Genomic DNA, 25,614 nt, shown 5'->3' with positions numbered 1-25,614 from the left:
CGAGCGCGATCCGGGAAAAGGCCGGGAACTCCCCCTGCGCCCCGCGCCCCCCTCCCCGCGTCTTATCAGCGGCGCGCGGCCGGGCGGCCTTGGGCGCAAGGCGGCGGCGGCGGGGCCTTATTGCAGGTGCGCTGGCGCCGCCGAGTCTGCGGCGGCCGCTCCGTGGCCGGCCGGGCGGCCGGGCGGGTGGTGGCGGCGGCAGGCACGGCGCGAGCAGGGGCTTGCGGGCGCGGCCTCGCCTTCGCACGCAGGTCGGTGACCGCCGCTCGGCCGAGCGTCCTGGACCCGCGCCCCACCAGCCCGGCGCCCGCCCGAGCCCCGCCCCGATCCTGCCCCAACCACCTGACCTGAGCGGAGGCCGGGTGGCACCAGCCCCTGCCGCCCCCCGGGGCTTGCAGTCGGTGGTGGTGGGGGGTGGATGGAGGGGGGCCAGGAGGCTGGGCTGAAGACGGCGTGTTTAGAAAGCTTCTGCATTTGAACAACATCTGTATTTCACAGCTCAATAAAAACCACCATTTTCCAAAGATGCTGTTGTTCACACAACACGTATGTCAAATACATTCTTCGTACTTGCTTTGCTGAAGGCAGCGGAGCCCTAATGGGCTTGCATCTCAGCTTCGCCATTTACAAAGCTGTGGCCCTGGGTAAGCATCTTCCCCTCTCTGTGCCTCAATTTTCTCTGTCAAATGGGAGAATAAAAAAGTGCCTTCACCATAGGGCTGCCAGGAGAGTTAACGGAGTGCAAAGGTGTGATGCTTCAACAGTCCCGGCACATAAAAGTTGTTATTTAGGTGTTGGCTGGTGTTATCATCGTTATTGGGGCGTGGGGAGAGAGGGGTTGACAAGGAGCTGGTGGAAATCCACCTTCTGTTAAGCCCTAGCATTGGTGCCTCTGAGTCTCCTTCCTCTGGGCTACAGAGAGAAGCCAGGAGTCCTGGGCCTGCCTGCTGGCCTCACTCCGGGATGGACGAGTCAGCTCCCGGCCCACAGTCTCATGCTCCTTCTCCATCGGTAAAATGGGCCTTGAGCCGTCAGCCCGCACTCTAAGCCATCAGTGTCTTTCTCCAAGGGTTGCTGAGATCCCTGAGCCCCAGGGCAGGGTGGCTACAGACACACACAAGTGGGAGCCAGCTGGTCTGGTATTGATATCTGCTTCCATCTTTGAGAGCCGTGTGTGTGTGTGTGTGTGTGTGTGTGTGTGTGTGTGTGTGTGTGTGTGTGTGTGTGGCCTTAGGCCACATCACCCACCTTGCCAAGGCCAGGTTTCATCCTCTGGTAAAGGGCCATAAGAACAATGGCTCTTTAGGTGTTCTCATGAGGATGAAGCAGGTGCTGAAGCAGTGGGGCTGGACCTCCCAGCTGCGAAGGAGGGGCCGGCTGACAGCCCTCAGCAGACCCGTCTTCAGTTCCACCGCAGTGTTCCCCCCCAAAAGGCACGCTGTCCACGGGGCTGCCCCCAGCCAATGACTGTGCATGCCTGAGCTGCTACAGCCAGGCCCCTCCTGCCCAGCTCGGGACTCCTCCGCCAGTGGTCCTTGTTGGGCACTCCCTGTCACCCTGGCTGAGACTTTCTCAGAGCTGCAGTCTTAGGCAATTCCTGCCCAGTCCCTCTACTTCCTCCCCCTCTCCTGTCCCAGGGGTCAGACCGCACTGTAGTCTGCATGCTGCCCCTGCCTCCTTCTGTGTCCTGACCCTCCATCCTTCACAGGCATCCCGACAAATCCCTTGACTGTGATTCCACCTAGGCATCTGCTTCCCAGAACACCTAAGCTAACACACTGAGTTAATCTGTGAAAGACTCACATGGAAAGCCCCCAGCCCCCCTAGGTGTTAGGGGCTATCATTATCATTACTACTACTACTACTACTATTATTATTATTATTATGCATTCTTGCTGTCAGCATTCTGACTGTCCTGAGCAAAGAGCCCTTTCTTCCTCTCTGTCCCACTTTCTCTCTCTTCAAACACTTTCAGAGACCCTCCCAGGTGCCAGGTTCCGAGCTTCATGCTGAGTTCATAGAATTCATACGCAGCCCCCATTGCCCAGCAGGGGAGACAGGGAAGAAACAGACATTTTGATGCAGGGTGCTAAGAGCCTGGATGGGGGGGAACAGACTGCTAATGGCTGCACAGAGGAGGGGTGCTTAACTTATCTTGGAGGGGCAGGAAGGAGAAACAATCCGGGAAGGCTTCATGGAGGAGGTGACACCTGTGCATCATCATGAGGGATGAATGGAGTTATTTCAGATAACTCGGACGGAGGGGAGGATCTATACCCAAATGAGTTAGGCAAATGAAACACAAACCTATAACAGAACTAGGAGGGAATCTTTCTGTCTGGGTTGGGTGGAGAGTCTTTGTGGAAAGGGTGACATTTGCTTTGTTACTGTAGAATATATAAGAGGGCAATGTTGCCTAGGGGTTAAATGGTTGGGGGGTGGGGTGTCCCAAACTATCTGTTCACCAGAGCCAGGCCTGTGAGAGGAGTGAGTGAGGTGGGTAAGGGTGGGTATTCTCCACCTAACTGGGGACAGGAGATACCGGCTTATCGGGCTAGATTTTCTGATTTTTCAAGAGGAACTGGAAATTTTAGTGTGGAATTTCTCATTTTTAAAATCTTGACCAGTTTGTAAAATTGCATTAAAAAATATAAAACCAACATGCACTGGGCAGATTAAACCAAACATGTGTGAGGGCCAGAGTTGGTCCTGGGACCGCCAATTTGAGACCCGGGATGGAGGCTGGAAGAGACATGCAGACATCATGTAAACAGGACCTCAAACGGCCAGCTGGCCTGCAAGCCCTTTATTCCTCAAGTCTTGACCAGGCCTCCAGTCACTCGGCCTCCCTTAAGTTTGAGCTCTCAGCATTTCAGAATTTAGCACTGACATTTAACACTTCTCTTAAAGTCAGAGCCTCCTGGGACAGCCCTGTGCAATGACCATTATAACTCACAGTTCTAACCGGGAGGCCCGGAGGGTCCAGAGGCTGCAAACATCCGGGTCTGACCTCTTCCCTTCAGCTGTGTCTCCCAGAGGGCAGGAAGACACGGGACCTTCTAGAACCTGAGGCTTCGCTCCCATGTCTCCCTCACTAAAATGATGGCTCTCTTTCCTTAATCCTTTCTTGGGGCTGCCCCATCTTTTCCAGTTTTCATCATCATTAGGATGGGGCATGCTGAGTTACACGCCGAAATGAAGCAAATTAAATAGAATAGAAAGAGACCTGTCGAAGTCTTTTCAAGACAACGAAGGGGAAGTTCCCCCAAATTAAGGCAGTGCCTGTGAGCACAGCAGTCAGAAAGAAAACCTTTTAGCTGAAACCCAGAACATTCCTGGCTGAGGTATTCCATTATAATAATGGTCTATCTTGGATGGGCAATTTAGGAGAGAGGTTAGCGGCTGAATACAGCTCAGGCTATAAGAATGCTGGGAGCCTATGCCTTCTTCCATTTGAGGCAAGGAGTTTGATTTAGTCCATGGAGTTTTTAGGTTTATTTCCCTGGTTTTGAGGCCTGTGCATCGTAAATAATCTCTGTTTTAAGACTTCCAAAGAGGTCTTGGCTGTTCAACTCTGATAGGCGTCGAATTACTTCTACCCACCCATTAGTTAATTACTCAGAGGGTGAGGAGCTTATTGGGCAGGGCCAAGATGATCCTCAGGGTATCCTTGACCAGGGGGATTAAGACAGTTAGATGGGGCAGACACAAGTCTCCAGGCCCTTCTGAATTCACTGTGTGTCCCAGTGAGGGAAGGATCCGGCCAAATGGGCACCATCCATGGCTATGTGGTTCTGGGGCGACATGAACAGTGACGGGTCTGGATAATGTTCAACCAACGTGGGGCGGAGGAACGTCCACCCGTACATGCAGGTAAGGACTATTTATTGAGGTCCTACTATGTGCTTTCCGAGGGTATGGCAGCAGGCAAGGCAGGACTGATGCTCTCATAGGGTTGACACTTACCTGGCAGATGGGCATCCAAGAAGTACTGTAGGATAGGGTGTGTATTCATTTCCTAGCTGTGGTAACAAAGAACCACAGACTGGGTGGCTTAAAACAACAAAGATTTATTGTCTCACAGTTCTGGAGGCCAGAATCCCAAAATCAAGGTGTCAGTAGGGCCCTCCTTTCTTTGAAGCCTGGACAGTGGAATCCTTCCTTGCCTCTTGCAGCTTCCGGTGGCGGCAAATAATCCTTGGCTGCGTCACTTTAAGCTCTGCCTCTGTTGTCACATGGCATTTTCCCCATGTGCCACTTCTCATCTTCTTACAAGGACATCAGTCATACAGGATTAGGGCCCACCTTATGACCGCATCTTAACTTGATTACATCAGCAAAGACCCTGTTTCCAAATAAAGTCAAATTCACAGGTTCCTGGGGTTAGGACTTCAACATACCTTTATAGGAGACATAATTCAACTTGTAGCAGGGCGTAATGGGGGAACTGATCTAGACTCGAAGGGAAGGATGGTGGTTTATCAGGGGGGTTGTAAGACTTATCTGAAAAGCTGAAGCTTGAAGAATGTGTAAGAAAGTGGTGTTCATCTTTGAGAAGTGGGGAAATGTAGCTGGGAAGGGTTTGGACCAGGCAATATAGGCAACTCAGGAACCAGGAGAAGACCCAAAAATTAATTCCAAAGTCTTTGGAACTCAAGTCATCTTTCTGTATCAAACCCACACTATTAACTGGGTACACTTTTATTTATGTCTAAGAAACTCCTTTATGCTCAGCTTATGTCTGACATCGTACCCAAGCCCCAGGTAAAGAAATGAAAATCAAATCAAGGTAGACACCTTAAAATCAAATTGACAATGCTCTTTGAGTGGCCTGAGTGAGATGATAGAAGACATACAGATAAAAAGTAAGAGATGGGTCAACCAAGGGGATAAGAGTTTAGGCTTTGGAATATGGAGAAATGGGCTTGAGTTCTAGCTTTGTGGCTTCTGAGCCTATGTGAACTTGGCCGTGTGAGGTAACCTGTCAGTGCCTTAATTTCTCATCAGTAAAACGAGTTACTAATCCCTGTGTTTCCAACCTCTTGTCCAGAAAAGTTTAGTGACTGTTGGCAGTGGACCAATTATCGATACTATGCCAGACCCATAGCAAGTGCCCTGTAGATGGTGATTATGACGAAGACTTGGCCAGCCAACTAAGAACGTAAAGTATCCACGTGAGAAATTAAATCCTAAAAGATTTAAACCAAACATCAAGATAGGAATAGATGTCACAAAGCACAGAATGACTAATTGCCAACAAAATTTTACAGTGAATAATTGGCATAAGAAAGAGACTGAGCTTTTTTTTTGGCCGCCCTGCGCAGCATGAGGGATCTTCGTTCCCCGACCAGGCTTCGAACCCACGCCCCCTGTAGTGGAAGCGCAGAGTCTTAACCGCTGGACCATCAGGGAAGTCCCAAGAGACTGAGCTTATAAGGGGGAGACGTATGGGTGAGATGGGCTTTGCGGGATCAAGGGGGCAAAATGGGAACATTGCTTGCAGAGATAATAGGGTGAATGGAGGACTGGAGAGGGCAAGTTTTGAGTGTGGTTTTAAAACAATGAGTAGGGCAGTTTGACTGGAGGCAGATAGCCCTCTTGAAAAGTGAAATCCTGCCCCATATAGTTGAAAAGGAGTTTGGGGCTTGCAGTGGTTTTAAAACACACTCACAAATTCTTTGACACTCTTCCTATCAAAAGGTGGATATTCATTTCCTTGCCTCGAACATAGGCGATCCTTGTGTCTTGCAATGGAAATGATGTTGCGTGACTTCGGAGGCTAGGTCATAAAGGGAGATGCAGCTTCTGCCTGGCCCTCCCTCTTGGGTCATTCACCTTTGGAGCTCTGAGCCATCTTATACAACGTCTGGGTATCCTGAAGCTGCCATGCTGGAGGGAACACGTGGAGGGATCACAAAGAACAGAGAGAGATGCCCAAGGAGCTGGAGCTGTTCCAGCCCCCGCTGTTTAAGTCTTCCCAGCCCAGGTACCACATGTGCAGGTGAAGAAGACTTCACCGTGGCCCCAGCGCCAGCCACTGATCCTCCAAGGCCATGAGAGACTCTATGTACACATTGCTCTGCTGAGCCCAGTTGCTTCCCAGAGACATAAGAATAATACATGATAGTTGATTTGTTATGCAGAGATAGATAACAGAGCAGGGCTGGGCTGTGAAAGTCAGCTTAAAAGGTGTGGATTTAAAGCTGTGGCCAGTGGGAGCCACGAAGGTGTTTGAGCTGTGACTAGCATGATCAAAGTAGTGATTTGGGAAGATGAATCTGGAGGCTCCTGCCAGGAGGTTCCTCCATGGATGTGGGGACAGCTGTTGAGAGGTGAAGATTGAGTCCTTTGTCTCTATTCCCTGGGAGCTGACGACTTGGCCAGGGCATTTTTCTGCAAGTAGGGCTCTGCCTGTCACAGGGAAGGGAGAGTTCGGATTGCCCAAGGACAGATGACAAGGAGGAAATCAAGGTGGGGACAGGAATTGGAGGAGGCATTGTGTGAGGTCCCTAGGCTTGCCTGTAACTCACTTCCAGCTGCTCCAGGGCTGGAGGTGTGGGCATTAGTGTCTTGAGTGAGTTTAGGATTAAAAGGTAAATCTTGGTGAAATCTTCAGTGTGTAAATTACCACATGAATCACCTGGTAGAGCATTAACATAAAATCTACAGCCTGGGGTGGCAATTACGGTAATTAAGCAGCCTAAGATGCTTTGACTTGGAGTCAGCTCTGTTCACTTTGGAAACAGAGCAAATAGGCGACCTAGCAGATAAGAGAGAAAACTGGGAGGGTCAAAGGCCTTCACAGGTAATTCACAGACTGGATTCCTCCATAACAGCCACAGGACGTCCATTTTCTCCTTTTCAAAATATGGATTCTTTCTGGGGGTGGGGTGGGCTCTGATGTCTTGCACTGTCCTTTTAAAAGCTGCAGCAATTGGTAGAAGCTGATTAAAGGGAACACGTCTTCTAAATGCAGATTCCCAGAACCATCACAGAGGAGCTGCTAGGGGGTGGACCTGGGGACTGGTATTTTTTAACAAGCATCCAGGTGGTGCCGACCCACTCCGAAGTTTGAGAAACCTGACCAAATGTTTTAGAGGAAAATTCTTCCTGCTTTTCTATCCTTGTTTGCACATGAAAAGGTTGTTTTTTTTTTAAAATTACAAATGTAACACATGTTCACTGTAACCAATTAGGAAAATCTGGTCTGCTTTTAATAAGTAATTAAAGATGGAACATTCACAGAATGATTCATGTGGAAATGTTCACTGGGGTGTTTTCTACTTACCAATTTATATCTCTGGGTAGTGATTAACAGCTACTTTAGCCAGCGGAGGAAGAGGGAAGGGCATTTCTAGCTTGCCTAAGTGGCCTCATCCAGGGCAGCTGCCACTCATGAGAACTCCAGTTGGAACCCTTTTCAAAGCTCCTGGGACACACCAGGCTGGAACAGCAAGGTTATCACTGAGAGGGTGAAAAAAGCCTGCCCAGAATGTTTTGAGTTATTGCCAGAAGCTCAGCAGATTTATCCATTCAACAATTATTTCATCGAGCACCTACTACGTGCCAGGCATTTCCTAGACATCGGGGGTGCAGCCGAGAACAGACCTGCAATTCCGGATTCTAGTGAGGCAAGGTGTCCATGTAGTTTCAACCTGGCCCAGGAAAAGTAGGTCATCGGAAGGATGCCAAGCCATATTCATCCACCTTTTCAGGAAAATCTTCCCCTGAAGAAGGACCTTCTTTCTACCTTGGACAAAAGATGATTTCATGAAATGCTGATACACTTATGTGAGGATCTCACATGCTTTGTAAAGCAGGGGTTGACAAACTGTGGCCCACGGGCTAAATAGGGATCACTACCTATTTTACTGGCACACAGCCCCACTCATTATTCATTCATTCTTTCATTCATTCATTTACATATTGCCTACGGCTGATTTGTGCCACAGCAGCAAACTCAAGGAGTTGCAACAAAGTAGGAAGTCTTTACTATCTGCCCCTTTCCAGAAAAAGTTTGCCAACCCTGCTGTGGAGAGCTTCGTGTGGCCCAGGCATGCAGGTGTCCTAAGTAGTCCATATGATTGGATGAGAGAGTAAAACATCAGCTTACGCTGGCGCTCTGGAGTTCCGGAAGAGGAGGGACCGCGCCCTGCCTCTGCGCTTTTGCGAACATCTGGCCTGCCAAGTGGTGTTTTCTGGACTTGTCGGGGTCATCTGACAGCTCCATCAAAGGTCACACACCTTCTCTGCTCTAGGCCCCCATGTGATGTCTGGGAGTCTTGCCTTAATCCACCAACAAGCCCTGGGTGGGAATTTAAGCCTTGTTTGGTTCTTCAGCTGATCTGCAGATAACACGGAAGGACAGCTGCCCCTGGAGCCAGGGTTGATAGAGATCAGGCAGAAAGTTGTTTGGGGAGGGCTGAGGTAGGGCCATAAACCATGCTGACAAGACTCCCATGTCACTTACTGGTCGTGTTCTTTCTTCTCCCCCATCACCAGCGTTCCCGTTCGTTGGGGGATCTAATTACAGGTAGCAAGAATGCTAAGAGGCTCTTAATCCCCAGATATACTGGATGGATTTATGCTTCTAGGTGCCTTTGCTCTTTTATTCTCCAGTCAATGGGCTGGCTGAGCAAGAAGTCCAAATCCTTGGTGCGTTCTGCCCCCTGGGGGGTTAATGACACTTTGTGAAGGCTGCCAGCTCCCACTGGGACAATGAATTGCCCCAGAGCTGAGCTTCCCAGAGTTTCCCAAGCTCATGACTCAAAAGGCTCTGACCATGGATGTAAAGAGGGGAAGGGAATTAGGCAGACTGCAGAGTGGGTTTAAATTTCACCTCTGCCCTTGGAAACTGGCTGGCTCTGGGCAGGACAATCCCGCTTCAAACCACCATGTTCTCGTCTATAACACTGCCTAAGAGGATGGTGAAAGAATTCGATTAAATGCCACACACTGCCAGCCCCGTTGTAGGTGGTCAGTAAGGCGAGTTTCTTTCTCTTTCTACTCCTCTGTTCTGGAACCTTGTATGGCTCCCTGCTACCAGCCCGATCAAAGCTGGGGAGGAGATGGAACGAGTGATGAATGGAGAGAACAGTGTCTCAGGCAGAGAGAACAGGAAGTGCAGAGGACCATGGATATTCATGGGTGTGGGTGTTTGTGGCCAGAAAGGGGAAGAAGCGTAGAAGTTTTGGCCAGGCCAAGTCAGAGGGGCTACATAAGGAATTTGGATCTGATACCAAAAAAAAAAAAAAAAAAGATGGAGTCTTTTCAGCTGGGGAATGATTTGATCTTGTACCAGTTTAAGGTGATGGCTTTGGCTGCTGCAGGGAGAATCCTGGCACATCCTTCTTGAAAACACACAGTGGGTGCCTTTGTCCCTGTGACCTTCCTCGGTGCCTGAGTTTTCAGAAGAGTTTGCAGGTTTGAAAATGTAGGGGAGCGAGAGAAAAGCCGGTTCCTATTGAGAGCTCCCAAGGTCACATCAAGAGCCCCGGGTACTTGCCTGGTGCTGCATAAAAGCCCTGCTGTTTTCCAGGGAAGAAAAGCAGTGGGTTCAGGTGCTGCTGTCTTGCCCATGACCTTCCTGCTGGTGGCGGCTGTCAAGGCTGCCTCAGCCCGAGGAGAAAGCAGCCCACAGTGTGGGCAGGGACTACAATCATGCTGTGTTCTCTGAGTGCTTTGGAGCCTGACATACTCCACTCTGAACTGTACCTCTGCCATTTCCTAACTGGAAGGCCTCTCTGAGCCTTGATTTTCTCATCTGTAAAATGGGAATAGGGACTTCCCTGGCAGTCCAGTGGTTAAGACTTTGCCTTCCAATGTACCGGGTGAGGATTCAATCCCTGGTCTGGGAGGTAAGATCCCACATGCCTCGCGGCCAAAAAACCAAAACATAAAACAGAAGCAATATTGTAACGAATTCAATGAAGACGTTAAAAAAATTTTTAAAAAATAAGATGGGAATAATAACAGTACAGACTTTGTAGCATAGGTCTGACCTTTGAGAGAGAGAGGTATGGTATATACCGTATAAGCACATCACAGTCTATAAATGGTATGCATTGTTCTTATCTTTATTAGCTGCAAGATTGCTGGCTGTTTTTTTTGTTTTTTCTTTTTTTGAGAAATTTGGAAAATCAAGTAGAAAGAGAATTATAGCTCCTGATAATTCCAACACCCAGAATTTGAAGAAGTGTTAATATCTAGAGTCTTAAATGTTTATGTGTGAAGTCTGAAGAGCTTTGAAAGAGTGGGAAGGGACAGAAACTCAGATTTTATTCTTAGATAGATTGAATTTGAATCCCTGAATCCCCAGTTTCCTGAGCTGTGTGACTTTGGGCAATTTACTGCACTCCTCAGGGCCTGTTTCCTCATCTGTAAGATGGCAATACTTCCTTCAGAATAGTGATCACTGATATTAATAAGGAACCTAATTGAAATTAAGTTTAAAATAGTTTTAGTGCAAAGTGCACTTTATTCTAATTCCTTGAAAAATGGTCATTCACATATGATAGATGAGGTGACAAGAAAGTATGCTGTACGTTTTAACACAGGGTCCCATAGGCTGAGCGTTGGGCCTGGCACATCATAGATTTCAGGCCTGTGGTCCCTTCCTTCCCTTGGGCGCTGTGGATTCAGCCAGGAGAACTCCCACAGTGCCTTGGCTCCGATGTAAAGGCTCAGTGTTCTCCCGTTGACACGTTATCCTCGTTGAAAACTGAGCAATCTTTCCAGAAAGGGAAAGGCCCTTTGCTCTGAGTCACGGGGTGGCCGGGATGTCGGTATTGTCTCCTGGAACCAGCGGACCTGGAAGAGGAACTCCTCCCTGGCTCAGCGCCTGGACTGCTGCCCGAGAGGATGTGTCAGCCCAGGGGCCAAGCCTGGCCCGGGAGGGGCTCCTCTCTCCAGTCTTGGCGCCAAGCAAGGTCCACTGGGGTCACTTGCAGGCCCCAGACTGATTCATTGGGGAAGACCTTCCTTCTGGTCACCCATGCCACCTTCACAGTGCCCCACCCCCACCATTCAGTCACTGAGGGAGTTTTGAAAACCGAGACCAGATCATGGCACTTACCAGCAGCTTCAATGGATTCTGGAATAACATTCCACCTCCTACATTGGCTCACACAGCACAAGGCCACAGAGTGCAGTGGTCCAGAGGCTCCTATGACCCTGCCTTCCGCATATGCTTCACACCTCTCTCTAGACCAGTGGTTCTTACTGGGGGTGCGGGGGCAGAGGAAAGGGAGGGGAGGGTGATTTTGTCGTTCAGGGCACAATTTGGCAATGTCCAGTGGTCACGACTTTGGGGAGAGGGTGCTATTTACTGATCGGCGTCTAGTGGGTTGAGGCCAGGGATGCTGTTAAACATTCTGAAATGCACAGGACAGTTCACATGACACCAAGTCAGCCGGTCCAAAATGTCAGTAGCATCAAGGTTGAGAAACTGGTATAGATCTCACCTCCTCCAGAAAGCCTTCCCTGAATCCCTGGATGGAGGAGGTACGTCCCTTGGCTCCCACGCCCTTCTGATCTTATCTGTCACAGCCTCCATCACTCTGTGTGATCCTTGGACTCCAGGGGAAGAGCCCGTATATGATTGTACCTACAGCTTTGTCTTCCTTTCTCTCTAGCTTGTTAGTCTCTGTAGGTCAGGGGCCGTGTCTTGTCCGCAGTTGTGTCTCTAAGATCTAGCATAGAACCTGACACATTGTAGGCACCCGGTAAATATTGGTTGAATAAATGAATGAATCTATAGGCTGAGACTCAAGAAAACTAAGTTATCTTCTTTACGGCCCCTATAATGCTCCCACTGGGCATGCTCTTTTTTTTTTTTTAATTTATTTATTTATTCATTTATGGCTGTGTTGGGTCTTCGTTTCTGTGCGAGGGCTTTCTCTAGTTGCAGCGAGCCGGGGGCCACTCTTCATCGCGGTGCGCGGGCCTCTCACTATCGCGGCCTCTCTTGTTGCAGAGCACAGGCTCCAGACGCGCAGGCTCAGTAATTGTGGCTCACGGGCCTAGTTGCTCCGCGGCATGTGGGATCTTCCCAGACCAGGGCTCGAACCCGTGTCCCCTGCATTGGCAGGCAGACTCTCAACCACTGCGCCACCAGGGAAGCCCTGGGCATGCTCTTAAACGTGCTCTCAATCCAGTCCCTCCTTCCAAGTTGGCTTAATATGGGGTCTCCCCGTAGGCTGGTCCTTGTGAAAGGCGAGTGTGGACGGAAGTGTGCTGAACTCTTTACAAAAGAGAAGACCCACCCTTTCGAACTAAGATACCATTATTTTCATGTGTTACCCTGATAATATCTGTTATCCCTCTATGCTTAGGAAAGCCCTGGATAAAGGCTTTGTGCTGTGAACAGTACAGCAACAGTCTCAGGGATCTTAATCTCTTATCTATGACTTTATTTTGGAAAATTGTGCTCGCTCCTAGCTCCACCCTTCCCCCTCCACCCCCGCCGTCCATGCTAATGCTTTCAACAAAGATCCCCCCCGAAGGCGAAATACATTGAGTTCATCCCAGCCAGGAGTCACCCCCCAGCCCAACCCCGGAGTGGGTGGGGGGACTAGTGGGTCCCACCCCCCATTCAATCTTGTACTATCAGCTCCCCACACACCCTTAGACTCACCAAATGGAGTTTAAAACAATGGGAGTTCGAAGAGGGAAAAAACAGTAGTAGATTTGGGGCTCTTCCCCTAAGCCAAAGTTTCTCAACTTCAGTACTGTGGCTATCTGGGACTGGATAATTCTTTGTGATGGGGTGCTGTCCTGTGCACCCAGGATGCCTTCTTTTCACAATATCAACTGTTGGCATTGGGGAGGGCAATGATCAAGATTTTTATCTGTGTCAATAACCTAGGGAAGAGTAAATGTTGGGTAGTAAGGAAGGGTCCTGAAGTCTAGCCACAGATTCTTCATGAGCCAGCTGAGTGGACTTAGGGAAGTCAATAGACCTCTCTGAGTCCTAGTGTCTGGATGGATAAATGAGATATCCATTCAGTTTCCACTCACTCATTCATTTTCATGGGTTCACCATCTAAAATCTGGTCATTGTATATCTGTTACATATGTGGCTCATGCAATGATTTAATCCTCAAGAACACTTCATAAAGTTACCTCTCTGACCTTATCTCCTCCTCCTCACCCTTTCACCGCCCCCCCACTGTCCCCACCCCTGGCTTCCCTGCTGCTCCTTCAATACACCCGGCACACTCCTACCTCAGGGCCTTTGCACATGCTGTTCCCTCTGCACGAAACATTTTTGCCCAGGTATCTGCATGGTTTGCTCTCTTACCTCCTTTAGATCTTGTCTCAAATGTTACCTTCTCAGTGAGGCCTTTCTGGATCACTGTATCTAACCACCCCTCCCCCTCAACCCACTCAACACACACACACACACACACACACACACACACACACACACACACACACACACACACACACACACAGAGTCTCACTTACCCAATCCCCCTTCCCTGCTCTGGTTTTTCTTCATTTAACCTCCTATGCAGTTTTCTTACTTGTTTTGCTCATGACCTCTCCTCCTGCACAAGAATGAGAGTGGAATCTGTGTCTGTTTTGTTCACTGCTCTATCTCCAGTGCCTAGAATGCTACTCGGCCCCAAATTAGTGCTCAAAAAAATATTTGAGTAGGTGAATGGATGAATAAATGAAAACAAATCTTATTATCTTTTGTTTTACAGAAACTGAGGCTCAGAAGGGTTAAATTGTTTGTCATAGTTAGTAAAAGACAGAGCCAAAATTTGATTCCTGTTCTACCTGCCCCATGAGCTAGATGGCCCTACACAATTATACATCAAATGAACTAATTATGATTTTGCCAGACCTTCTGAGGGCAAGTGTGGATGTTCATAGAGATTTCATCAGAGAGCTGATTCAAATATTGAAGGTGTCTCTTTTTTGAATCTTTTTAACAAATAAAGGGGGAAAAAAAAACCCTGTCTCTACAATAGGATGTCTATGTTCATGGTTGTTTCAGATTTGGGTTTCAACAAAAGTCCAAACGAAGGAAGAGAAAAACATCACCGACAGCATATGTTTATCCTCATTGTTTCAAACCCAACCCGTCACGGCATTCTGTTTTTTAAATAGACTTTCTGGAAAACAGCAATATCCGTCTGCTACCCGCGCCCTCGCCAACTACTGCAAAACAAAAAGGCCATAAATAGGACTTGGGAAGCAATCGCTTGCTCGTGCTGCTCAAATAGGAACAGTAGAAAGTTCAACTGCATCACACAACGGCTGGTTCCTGGTGGGAGTGTGTGTGTGTGTGTGTGTGTGTGTGTGTGTGTGTATTGGGGCTGGAGCAGTTGCTGGAGTCTTTTCAGCTACAGAATGAGGCCCGCCCCCCTTCTTTCTTGAATGCTCATATGCTCATGGGAGTGAAATGGATTCTGATGTATAAGGCAGGAGGCTCCAAGGCCATGACACCAACAGCTATTGATGGCAGCGTAATAGCTGATACACTCAGCTTTCCCGCTGTGGGTGCTGGATGCATCGTGCCTGGTCGTCCTCAGAAAACACTTGCATGGCGTGTTCTGAGGTTTTGGGGTGCCCTTGGCCTGGCCCCTCGCATTAATGAGAATAAACCCTCACAATGAGCCTCCCTTTCCCCAGCCTTGTTCTACGCACTGAGTACGGTACCTGAAGTCATTTAATCTTCATTGCAACCCTTGGAAACAGACCCTGTTTCCATCCCCTTTTAACATGTGGAAAAGTGTGGGTCAAAGACACAAAGTGACTTATCTCTAGGCACAAAGCTAGGAGGTTGCCAAGCTGATATTTGAATCCAGAGAGTGGGTCCCAAGGTGGCATTCTAAACCTCCGGGATACACCTGCTCACATCCTCGGGCCTCCTTTGACTTTCATCTTGTGTTTCTAAGGCCCTCACCCTAAAAGACAATAATGTCAGCACACCCCACTAACTTAAATATTTATTGAGTCCCTACTTGGATGACTGATTTCTGGAAATCCTCACATCAACGTTCTAGGAACTTTAACCATTTCCCTATTTTTCAGGCATAGACTCCAGGCTCAGCAAAGTTAAGGAACTTTGCTAGGATTTCATAGCCAGAAAGTGGATAGAATCATGCATTGAACCCCAAAATGTCTAGATTCAACTTATGAATGTCTAGGTGTATATAGCCTTTGCTCTTACACTATTCAGCAGTTTTATGTTCACTTGCCTTCTACTTCTCGTTACAACCCCACTGGCTGATTCTGGTTTTCTCCCAGTTCTAACTTGTGACCTGGGTCAAATTATTTAATCTCTGTGTGCCTCAGTTTTCTCATCTGTAAAATGGGGATGATAATACTACCTGCTTCAAAGGATCATTATAAAGACTTAAGTAAGCTCACATAAACTTTAGAACAATACCTGGCATGTGAACAATTATAATTGTTATAGTTACTGTCATTATCATTATTTCTTATTAGAAGTTGTTTCTCCTTTTGTCTAGTGCAGAAAAGTCATTTCTGTCTCTGTCATTTCTACCTAACCATCTTTACTACTTCCTGCTTCGAACACCTAAATCCTACTATTGTTTAAGAGCCACCACCTCCACGAAGCCTTCCCTGGTTTCTCCAGGTCTCACGGACTTCTATTCCCTCTCCAAGTCACTCCAGCCTATATCAGAACCCTGTGCTTCTATGAATATGCCCTGCTTCCAGAGTGTCATCATTCCCTCCTCAATCAGGTACCATCCTGCACTGCTATGAGTGACCCCTAGTTCTTGAGAAATGGTCCTCTCCTGAGTCAGGCACTAATGTGTAGACTTTGTCTTTTGTTGGCCCAGAGGGCTTAGAAGAGTGCTGAGGCCACTGTTCAATACTGGGAAGAGTGCCAGGCTTGGGATCTGGCAAGGACTTGGGTGAGAATCCTGGCTTAACCACCTAAATCATCATTTAACTTCTCAGGTCGTGGGTATCTTGTTAGTAAATGGGGGATAATAATCTCTACCTTTCAAGGGTGGTTAGAAGCAATCAGTGGGAGAATGTCTATGCAAGTGCCTGTATCAAATACTGGATTAGAGCCTCCTTACATTGTTAATAATAGCAGCTCAATATTTATCAGTCACTTACAATATGCTAGACCCTGCCTGTGCTAAGTATTTTACATATATCATTCTCCTATTTAGATAATTATTCAATAGACATCAAAAGCACAAGCAACAGAAAGAAAAATAGATAAAAGCACAAGCAACAGAATTAAACATTTTCACTTTGCAGGACACTATCAAGAAAGTGAAATGACAAGTCATAGAACAGGAGAAAATATTTGAAATATTTAATTAATACTAAGAAATATCAATATGTAATTAATACTTGATAAATACGAAAATATTTACAAATCACATGTCTGATAAGAGACTGGTATCCAGAGTATATAAAGAACTCTTATAACTCAATAAAAGACAAATAACCCAATTAAAAAATGGGCAAGGAATCTAAATAGACATTTCTCCAAGGAGGTGATATGTTAATGGCAAAAAGACACATAAAAAGATGCTTGACATCATTAGTCATCAGGGAAATCCAAATCAAAGTGAGATACCATTTCACAGCTACTGGAAGAACTAGAATCAAAAAAGACAGATAACACGTGCTGGTGAAGTCATAGAGAAATTGGAACCCTCCTACACTGCTGGCGGGAATGTGAAATGCCACAGCACTCTGACGGTTCGGTTGGTCCTCAAATGATTAAACACAGAGTTACCATATGATCCAGCAACTCCGCCTCTAGGTATTAGAAGAGAATGGGATGAAGTGAGACAACCCAAGAGAAATGAAAAGAGAAATGAAGACACATGTTCACACAAAAACTTGTCCAAGTGTTTATAGTGGTATTATTTATAATAGCCCAAAGGATCAAACAGCCCAAATGTTCTTCAGTAGATGAATGGATAAGTTAAATGTGGTCTATCCATATAATGGAATAGTATTCAGCTATAAAAAGGAATAAAGTACTGGCACATGCTACAACATGGATGAACCCTGTGAATATTATGCTCAGTGAAAGAAGCCAGTCAAAAAAGACCACATATTATATGATTCCATTCATATATAATGTCCAGAACAGGGAAATCTATACAGACAGAAAGTAGCTTAGTGGTTGTTTAGGGCTGGGGGAGAGATGGGGGTTGGAGAAGTGATAGCTAAAGGGTACAGAGTTTCTTTTTGAGGTGACAACAATGTTGTAAAATTGATTGTGGTGATGCACATTTCTGTGAATATACTATAAAACCCATGGAATTGTATACTTGAAATAGATAAATTTTGTGGTATGTGAACTGTATCTCAATAATGCTGTTATAAAAATAGTTATTCAATGTTTATTCTCTAAGAAGCAAAATCAGAAGGGATACTGCTGTCAAATACAAAAAAGTCTTTCTTGACTCTTGGGGAAGAAGATGCTGATAATGGTAGCATACACCAAAATGGTGTGTATTAGTTTCTTACTGCTGCTGTAACAAACTTAGTGGCTTAGTACAATACAAACTTATTATTATTTAATAGTTCTTCAGGTCAGAGGTCTGAAATCAGTTTCACTGGGCCAAAATCAAGGTATCAGCAGGTCTCTTTTTATTTTGCAGGCTGCAGGGAAGAATTCGTTTGCGTGCTTTTTTCCAGCTTCTGTGTTCCATCTGCATTCCTTGGCTCGTCACACTCAAATCTCTGACCTCTACTTCCATCTTCAGATCTCCTTCCCTGACTCTGACCCTCTCTTCTCCCTCTTATAAGGACCTGGTGATTACATTCAGCCCACTGGGATAATCCAGGATAATCTTCCTCCCCCTCAAATCCTTAACATAATCACATTTGCAAAGTCCCTTTGGCCATGTCAAGTAACATGTTTACAGGTTCTGGGGATTAGGACATGGACATCTTTGGGGGGGGGGTCATTATTCTACCTCCTACAGGGTGTTAGAATCTCCATTCCTTTAAAAAGGAAATGGTCCTTCACCTGTCCCCTGTGATATAGTTTATCTGCCAAGACAGGAGGTTTTTGGAGGTCCCTTCTGGCTTGAGGCTTCTGATGAGTTCTTTAAGTTTCTGACTTTCTTTGCTTATTCTTCCTCTGGAATGAGTGAATATGGGAAAAGGGGTCTTGGCTCTCAGACAGGGCTGTCTGAGTCTCAGCTGTATTACTTACCTGCTATGTGACTATGGGAGAATTAATTAACCTCTTTAAGCCTTAGTTTCCTTATCATCAAAATGAAGAGTATAATATGCAGCTCCTAAAACTGGTGTGAACAATGAGCAATGACCTAGGCATAAAGAAATTGCTTATTAGTTGGTAGCTATTGTTATCAACATGCTTTCCCCCATTCTCACCTCTGTCTCTTTACTTCCTATCATAGGAGTTTGCACAGTCTCTTGAAAATATCTGTACTCTTGTCTATCTATCACTAAATAGTGAGCTCCTTAAAGGAATGGACAAAGGTCTTCTCTCTCTGAAGGCATTGCAAAGAGCAGATAGATGGATGGATGAATGGATGATGGTTCATCACTGAATGGATAAATGAATGAATGGGTGCATAGATGGATAAGTGATGGATAGGAGGCTGTGTGGTATGTATGTAGGTAGGTAGGTATGTAGTTATATATGCATGTATGGGTTCATGAATGAATGGATAAGTACATGGATGGATGGATGGATGGCTAGATGGATGGAAGGGTATGTGTATGAATAGATGAATGGATATTTGGATGGACTTATGGATGTATAAATGCATGGATGAGAGGGTGGGTGCATGTATGGATGGGTGTATATATGTATGTATGTGTGTATGACTTGATCAATGGATGAATGGAAGTTTGGATGATTGAGTAAATGAATAGATAGATGAACACGTGTATGTATATGTATGAATGGGTGAACGTATGGATGCATGGATACAGGAATAAACTGATGAATGGACTCATTAATGAATGGATGATGGAGGCATTCATGCATATATAGATGGATGGATGATTGAGTGGTTTTACGGATGAATGGGTAAACGGGTGATCATTTAAAAAATTGCATTCTGGCACTCAGAGCAATATATTCATGCTAAGTCTTTATCACCGAGGGTTCTGATCCCTTCTCTGAACCCAAACATGGGAAAAGCATACACTAGAATAATCTATCATGTGTCCCATAAAAGGACGCCTGGTGAAACATGGCACCATAGTAAATGGATATAGCTCAACATCACTGCAGAAGTGTTCACTATAATTGTCTCTAAATGCCTTCTCAATATGATATCCCAGAGGCTGATTCAAAGCTTGGTCCAGCTTCCTCAGCACAAAAAGATAAGACTAGAGGGGAGCCCAGATGCCATTTGTTTTGACCCTTTGATTTTTCAGACAGGGAAATCAAAGCCCAGAGGAGGGAAGGGACTTGCCTGAGGTCACACAGCAGATGAGCACCAGACCTGAAACAAGAACTCAGGGTTCAAGACCAGAGCTTCTGCTATAAAGTGCTACCTGGCTTTCTTTGTTTTGTCAGACCTCCCTGTCCTCAGATGCCTCTCCCAGGCAACCTCTTGGAACATCCCCAAATGAAGACCTTCTCTCTCTTTGACTCTGACAGTCACGGATCCCGAGAGCCAACTTGAACTTGTTCATCTCCTGTGTGACAGTCATTAACTTAGCCGCCAACACCTGGCCCGCGGAGCAGTTGGAAGGATTTAGAAAGACAAGGAATTTGCCTTGTGTGGGTAGATTCCAAAGATGCCCTCTGGGGTTTCAGCATTTAAGGCTTTCCCCTTGTCTCCTGATTTTCTAAAGGGCAATCTTTCTTCTCTTTCTCTTTCATTAGTAGAATAAAAGGAAGGAAGACAGACACACACAGAGAGTTTGCCCTAGTTACTTAACAAAGGCACACCACAAAGATTGTGTTTGTTCATCTCTGGGGCCGTGGGGGCCCTATTAGTCTTCCTGGAATCTTCAGCGTGTCAGTAATGAACTCCCAGCCCTTCCTGCTCTAGGGCTCTATCCTCCCTCCCTCCCACCCGGCTCCCACCTTGCCTTGGGAGCTGCCCAGGAAAGCCAGGATGTTGAGCAGGGCCCTGTTGCAATGGTTTTGTATTTATCTCTGGGTTTCTGAAATTTCCAGTCTTGAAAGAATCTAAACCTCTGTAGGAGGACCCTCTCACCTGCGGGGATCACCTCTTCTGGTCTCAGGGCCAGAGGCATGGGAATAACAACAGCCACCGCAGCACATCAGTAATAATAACAACTGCATCCAAAGGGCTGACCATGTGCCAGTCACTGCTCTCACTCAGTCCTCACAACAGCTCTGTGAGGGGTATGCCGTATGCAGCCCCATCTGATGGGTAGAGAAACTGAAGCAGGGAAAAGTCCACCTAGCTTGGATTCCAGCACTGTGTTTAATTACTGCATTATACCAGGTGCCATACCTAGTGTTTTACCTGGATTAACTCGATTAATCTTCTTTATGACCTAACCAGGTAATCACTATCCTTATGCCTATTTACAGAGATGGAGATACTGGGAACAGAGAGGTCGAGTCACTTGCCCAAAGACACACAGCTAGTAGATGACAGAGCTGTACGCCGTATTCCCAGTGGCAGTGACTTTGTAAATACTTTATAGAATTATAAAGTCATAAATATTTGGGGCTGGATGGGCTATAAGGAGCATCTAGGTGAAATATTATAGTTGAAGAAATAAGAGCCAGAGAAGCAAAGTGACTCACCAACGATCATAAGGCTGGTTAGCTACAGACTTCCTGGCAGAGTTGTAGAATAATGATAATTATAATTACTATTATTTTACATAATTAAAATATTTTAAATTATTATTATTATTATTATTTTAAGAATTGCAATGGGCCTTGGGGATCTTTTGTAAATCCACACTCTGTTTTGTGCAAATCAAATTGCAAAGTCAGGGCTTCCCTGGTGGCGCAGTGGTTAAGAATCCACTTGCCAATGCAGGGAACACGGGTTCAAGCCCTAGTCCGGGAAGATCCCACATGCCGCGGAGCAACTAAGCCCTTGCGCCACAACTACTGAGCCCACGTGCCACAACTACTGAAGCCTGTGTGCCTAGAGCCCATGTTCTGCAACGAGAAGCCACCACCATAAGAAGCCCGCACACCACAACAAAGAGTAGCCCCTGCTCGCCACAGCTAGAGAAAGCCCGCGTGCAGCAGCAAAGAGCCAATGCAGCTAAAAATAAATAAATAAATAAATTTATTTTTAAAAAATTGCAAAGTCATTAAAATAATAACTTGTTAAGCAGCCTGGTGGGGCATTTGAGAACACCACCCCACTGAAACACACACATATACACACACACAGCACAACACACACACCAATCTTCCTTGGGTAGTGCTTTGGGTTTTGATATGTGAGGTGTGTGTATTTGTTTCTTTTTCCCCTTAGACGGCGCTCAAGGACGAAGTGGTCACGAGGGATCCATGTGTGTCCTGGAGGAGGTCATATTTGCCACCACCTGAGTTCGGTTTCCTGGGAATAAAAGTGTGGCTTGGACCCAGGAGGGGGACATTGTTGAGAAAGAGAAATTGGAGCTGATTAATGGGGTTGGGGGTGGGGAGGCAGCACAGAGACAGGAGCAGGAATGATTCTGCCTGGGAAAAACTGGAGGCAACTGCATCTCGGTTTTGCAACCAAGATGGGGCAGGTCCACAGGCTCTGAAAGCTTACATGACAGGGTTGGTAGAGACAGGGCAGGATAGGCTGAAAGTAAAAGATAAAATGCCAAAGACCCTCCAGATGTCATTGATCCTAACCACATATTTAGGACCCAGAAACTGATCACATTTCATCTTCTGTGACCCTTCAGAACAAAGTTTCTCAGTTTGGGAGGGACTTTCAGAAGATACAGGACCAGGACATTATATAACATTACACCACTCAGTGGAAAACGTATTCTCTTTTCTATTCCTTCGCATTCCTTTGGATTTCTTCAGGTAGCAAATCCTCGTTCGGTGCTTTGACTGCTTTACCTCTTCCAACACTTGCTAACCTCTCTTAAACAGAAGGAGGGCTCCCCTCAGGCCCAGAGTCCTTCCAGAGTTATCTGACTAGAATTTAGCATCAAGAGTTTGTGTTCCGTATGTTTATTTTCAAGGTGACTTTCTATTTGGAGTAAAGGACCCTGGGATGCCAATGACTGGAGTAATATAAAGTTGCTTTTTGAAATAAACGTATTAGACAGCAAAATGAGTTGGCATGAAGAACATCATTAAGTATAATAGTACAGGCAGTATATGGAGGTTGCAAAATTCATGACGATAATACAGGATGACTGATGTTGGGGGACATATCAGTCTAGATGAGAAATGGAGAGAGAGCAGACAGGGTGAGCATGGGGAAAGGGTGCCTTTTCTGAATCACAGGAAGGTGCCATAGGTGTTAGCTGTAGGTCTGAAAGTTGGCAACGGATAGGGAATGGCTGAGTGGTGTAAGGCAGGATAAGCTTGCTGCTGTCACAAATAACCCCAAACTTCAGTGGCTTCACCCAATGGAAGGCCAACCAGGTGCTCCTCATTGGTGAGATGTCTTCCACCAATGACCACCAAACGATGCTCATTTAGGGACCCAAGTTCCTTCCAGAGCCTTAGCCTCTCCATGTAGCTGGCAAATGATCATCATGGGCAGTTTTTATGGGCCACGTCAGGATGTGCACTTAACACTTCTGTCACATCCCACCGGCCACAACTCTGTCGCGTGACTACACTAACAGCAAAGGATTCTGGGAAATACAGTCTAGCCATCTACCGGAGAGGAAAAGGTGGGGTTTGGGAGGGCAGCTAGTCAGTCTCTGCCCGTGATGGTTAGTTCATTCAATTTATTTATTCAATATTCATTCAATATTCATTTACTCATTCAATATTTCAATATTTATTCATTCAATATTTATTGAACATCTATCTTATGCCAAGCATTTTTGCATCTCAACTTAATTAAAGTGATGGCTTTGCCCTTTTCATATATGTTTGGAGATCATTTATGAGATAAATATGAAAAATCAATTGCACATACTGTATTTTCAGCTAAATGGAGTGGTGAGTCTACTCTTTTCATGTGTTTAGAGATAATTTGTGAGATAAAAATTAAATTAAAATTAATCCCACATACTATAGTGTATTTAAATGACCTTTTCAGAAATAATTACTCATCTTCAGTGGAGGTGCTTAGGGGTAAAGGCCATATCTTAGGTATTATTCCCAAGTACCTAGCACTGAGCTAGGCACATGAATGCTTTCTGGAAAAGAATGTAGAAAAGAAGTTTCTAGAGACAATGACTATATCAGACTGGCACTGGACTAGCGAGTTGGGTTGCCCACTAACAGCCAAGATCTTCACCCACATCACCATCTCATTAGCCCAGGACAGAATCCCAAGACTGAAAGGAAGGATGCTGTTGGCATCCTTTCCCCATCTCCTCTGTTGCCATGGGAACATGTCCTCTGGCAGCCACAGGTCAGGAGAGGCTGGGGACCCTAGACATTCTTCAGGGTCTCCTATCCATGAGCCCTGATAGCCCTTCTTTTACCCAAGGCACAGGTGTTCTTTTACCTGAGGCACAGGTGGTATTTTCTGCTTAATAAGATCTACACGAACTTGCCCGTTGAACTCATCCATGGGCGAATTCCTCCAAAGAGTGGGGTTCAGAGAGTGTCCCAGGAAGGTCCATTCATCTAATGTGCATTGAACATCAATTCAACACTTCCAAATTCTGCGCAGTCTTCGTGTAAGTTGTTTCTTTGGACATCTACCTTGGGAATGGTTTGCAGGTCTTGGCATATCTGCTCCATGAACCCCAATGACACCACACTGCTTATAATGTTCTAGGATAGTTCTAGGATATTTGTCTCCTCCTATTCATGTTATCCACATAGTTAAGACCAGTTAAGACCCTACTATTAAAAAAAGGTGCCCTTAAACATATATCTTGGGACATTTCCCCATGTCATTAATGTTATTTGTATGGTTTTAATATTTCCAAATAATTTGGTTCTTTATCAAAGATGTTTAAGCAGGGGAGGATATAATCAGATTAGAAAATTTTTAACTTTAGAATGCTAATTCTGGAGCAGTATGGAGCACAGGGTGATGGGGATAGAGAAGCAGATAAGAGTGGAAAAAAAAAAAAAGGCAAGAGGCTGGTGGAATAGTCAGGAAAAGCGCACTGGTACTCAGAGAAGCAGCCAAGTGTGCTGGCTGTAGGTGTAAGCCCTGGAATGAGACTGTTTGCATTTATCTGAAGGTTCATGCACTTACAAGCTGTGTGCCTTTAGCCAAGTAACGTCATCTCCCCCAGCCTCAGTCTCCTCATCTCTAAAATAGGTTCACTGATGGTACTTGCATCACAGAGTTGTTTGAGGGCTCAATGAGATAATTCATGTAAAACACTCTGTGTAATGCTTTATAAATTATAAGTTGTATAATTTTAGAATATTTATAATCTATAATTCATATAAAACTACTCTTAAGTCATGCCTGGTGTATATAAGTGCTCTGTGAGAGTTAGCTGGTATTCTTGTGGCTCTGATAGCAGGACATGAAGATTGTTTGGGAGGAATTAAAATGATTTTGTGTGCCTGGGTGAGTGATGGCGCCTTTGGCCCAGATATGAAAGGTTGGGGCCCATTGAGAGAAGGATGGGGAGCTGAGTTTGGGCCTTGTTGACTGCTTATGATCTCCTAGCCCCATGTCCCACACAGTGGGTGAGGGACTTACCTGGTCTCCACAAGTCCAGGAACTGGCTTAGCTGGGCTTGTGGACATAGACAGCCTGAAGACTTCGTCAGGACCAAGGGACACACACCTCTCTGCTATCTCTCTCCTTCATGTTCCCCTTTAAGGAAGATTCCAGGGTCTAGGGTGTCTGATCGTGGGAGACCTGGGACAGAATAAGGAAAGGATTCACTGCTACTACCTCTCCCATCCATTTCCACATTGGAAAATGCATATGGCGTCATATCACCTCCTTAAAAGCCTCTTTTGGTGTCTCACGGCTCTCATGATCTGAGATGAGCCCTTCCCACAGCCACTGCATGTTGGTTTCCCCTGGGAGCAGCCTCTGAGACGGAGTCTAGGGCACAGGATGGTTTTTCAGGTGTGCTCTTGGGACCAGCACCTGCAGAGAGGAGGGGAAGGAAGCAGGCGCAGGCAGAAGGGGCATTTGGGCCAGGAGGCAGGCCTGACAACAGACTTGGCCAAACCCCTGGAGGAGTCTGGAGCTAGAGTGGCCCTTCGGTGTTGTTTCACACTGCGCTGGCACGGCTAGGTCTTCACGTTCTTTGTATTCACATGGACGGCCATTGGGGTGGGTTCCCCTGAGAAGGGAGGTGACCTTGGGCTAGGCTGCTCTCTGCTCCTGGGGGAATCCTTCAAGGGGCTGATGGCTGAAGGTCAACTCAAATCCTAACAGAACTCTTGGCAGCTGGGGCAACACGCTTTTCCTTAGAAGGATCTGGAGAGTGTGCCTCTGTGTCCACTTCAGTGGTCTACAAGACCCGGCACGATACGGGCTAAAGAACACCCCAGTCTTTTCTCACTTAACTGCTCTTTCAGTCTCTGTGCTCTAGCCACACTGACCTCTTCTC

General features: G+C 46.2%; 2 long non-coding RNA genes across 2 annotated transcripts in view; one reads left to right on the top strand and one right to left on the bottom strand.

Annotated features, from left to right (window-relative positions):
• Positions 1 to 25,614, top strand: part of LOC309611386 — a 426,717-nt gene that overhangs the window by 367,094 nt on the left and 34,009 nt on the right. The gene's annotated exons all lie outside the window — the stretch shown is intronic.
• LOC309611390 lies at positions 2,223 to 20,049 on the bottom strand. Its single transcript, XR_014234502.1, has 2 exons — positions 13,420 to 20,049; positions 2,223 to 13,376 (listed from the first exon to the last, which is right to left on the bottom strand). It is a non-coding gene; the product is annotated as an uncharacterized lncRNA (long non-coding RNA).

The sequence above is a fragment of the Balaenoptera borealis genome (assembly GCF_965194805.1).
Source record: "Balaenoptera borealis genome assembly, chromosome: 14".
Taxonomy (NCBI): Eukaryota; Metazoa; Chordata; class Mammalia; order Artiodactyla; family Balaenopteridae; genus Balaenoptera; species Balaenoptera borealis.
Note: the sequence above shows the minus strand (reverse complement) of the source record. Positions and strands in the feature narration are given on the sequence as shown.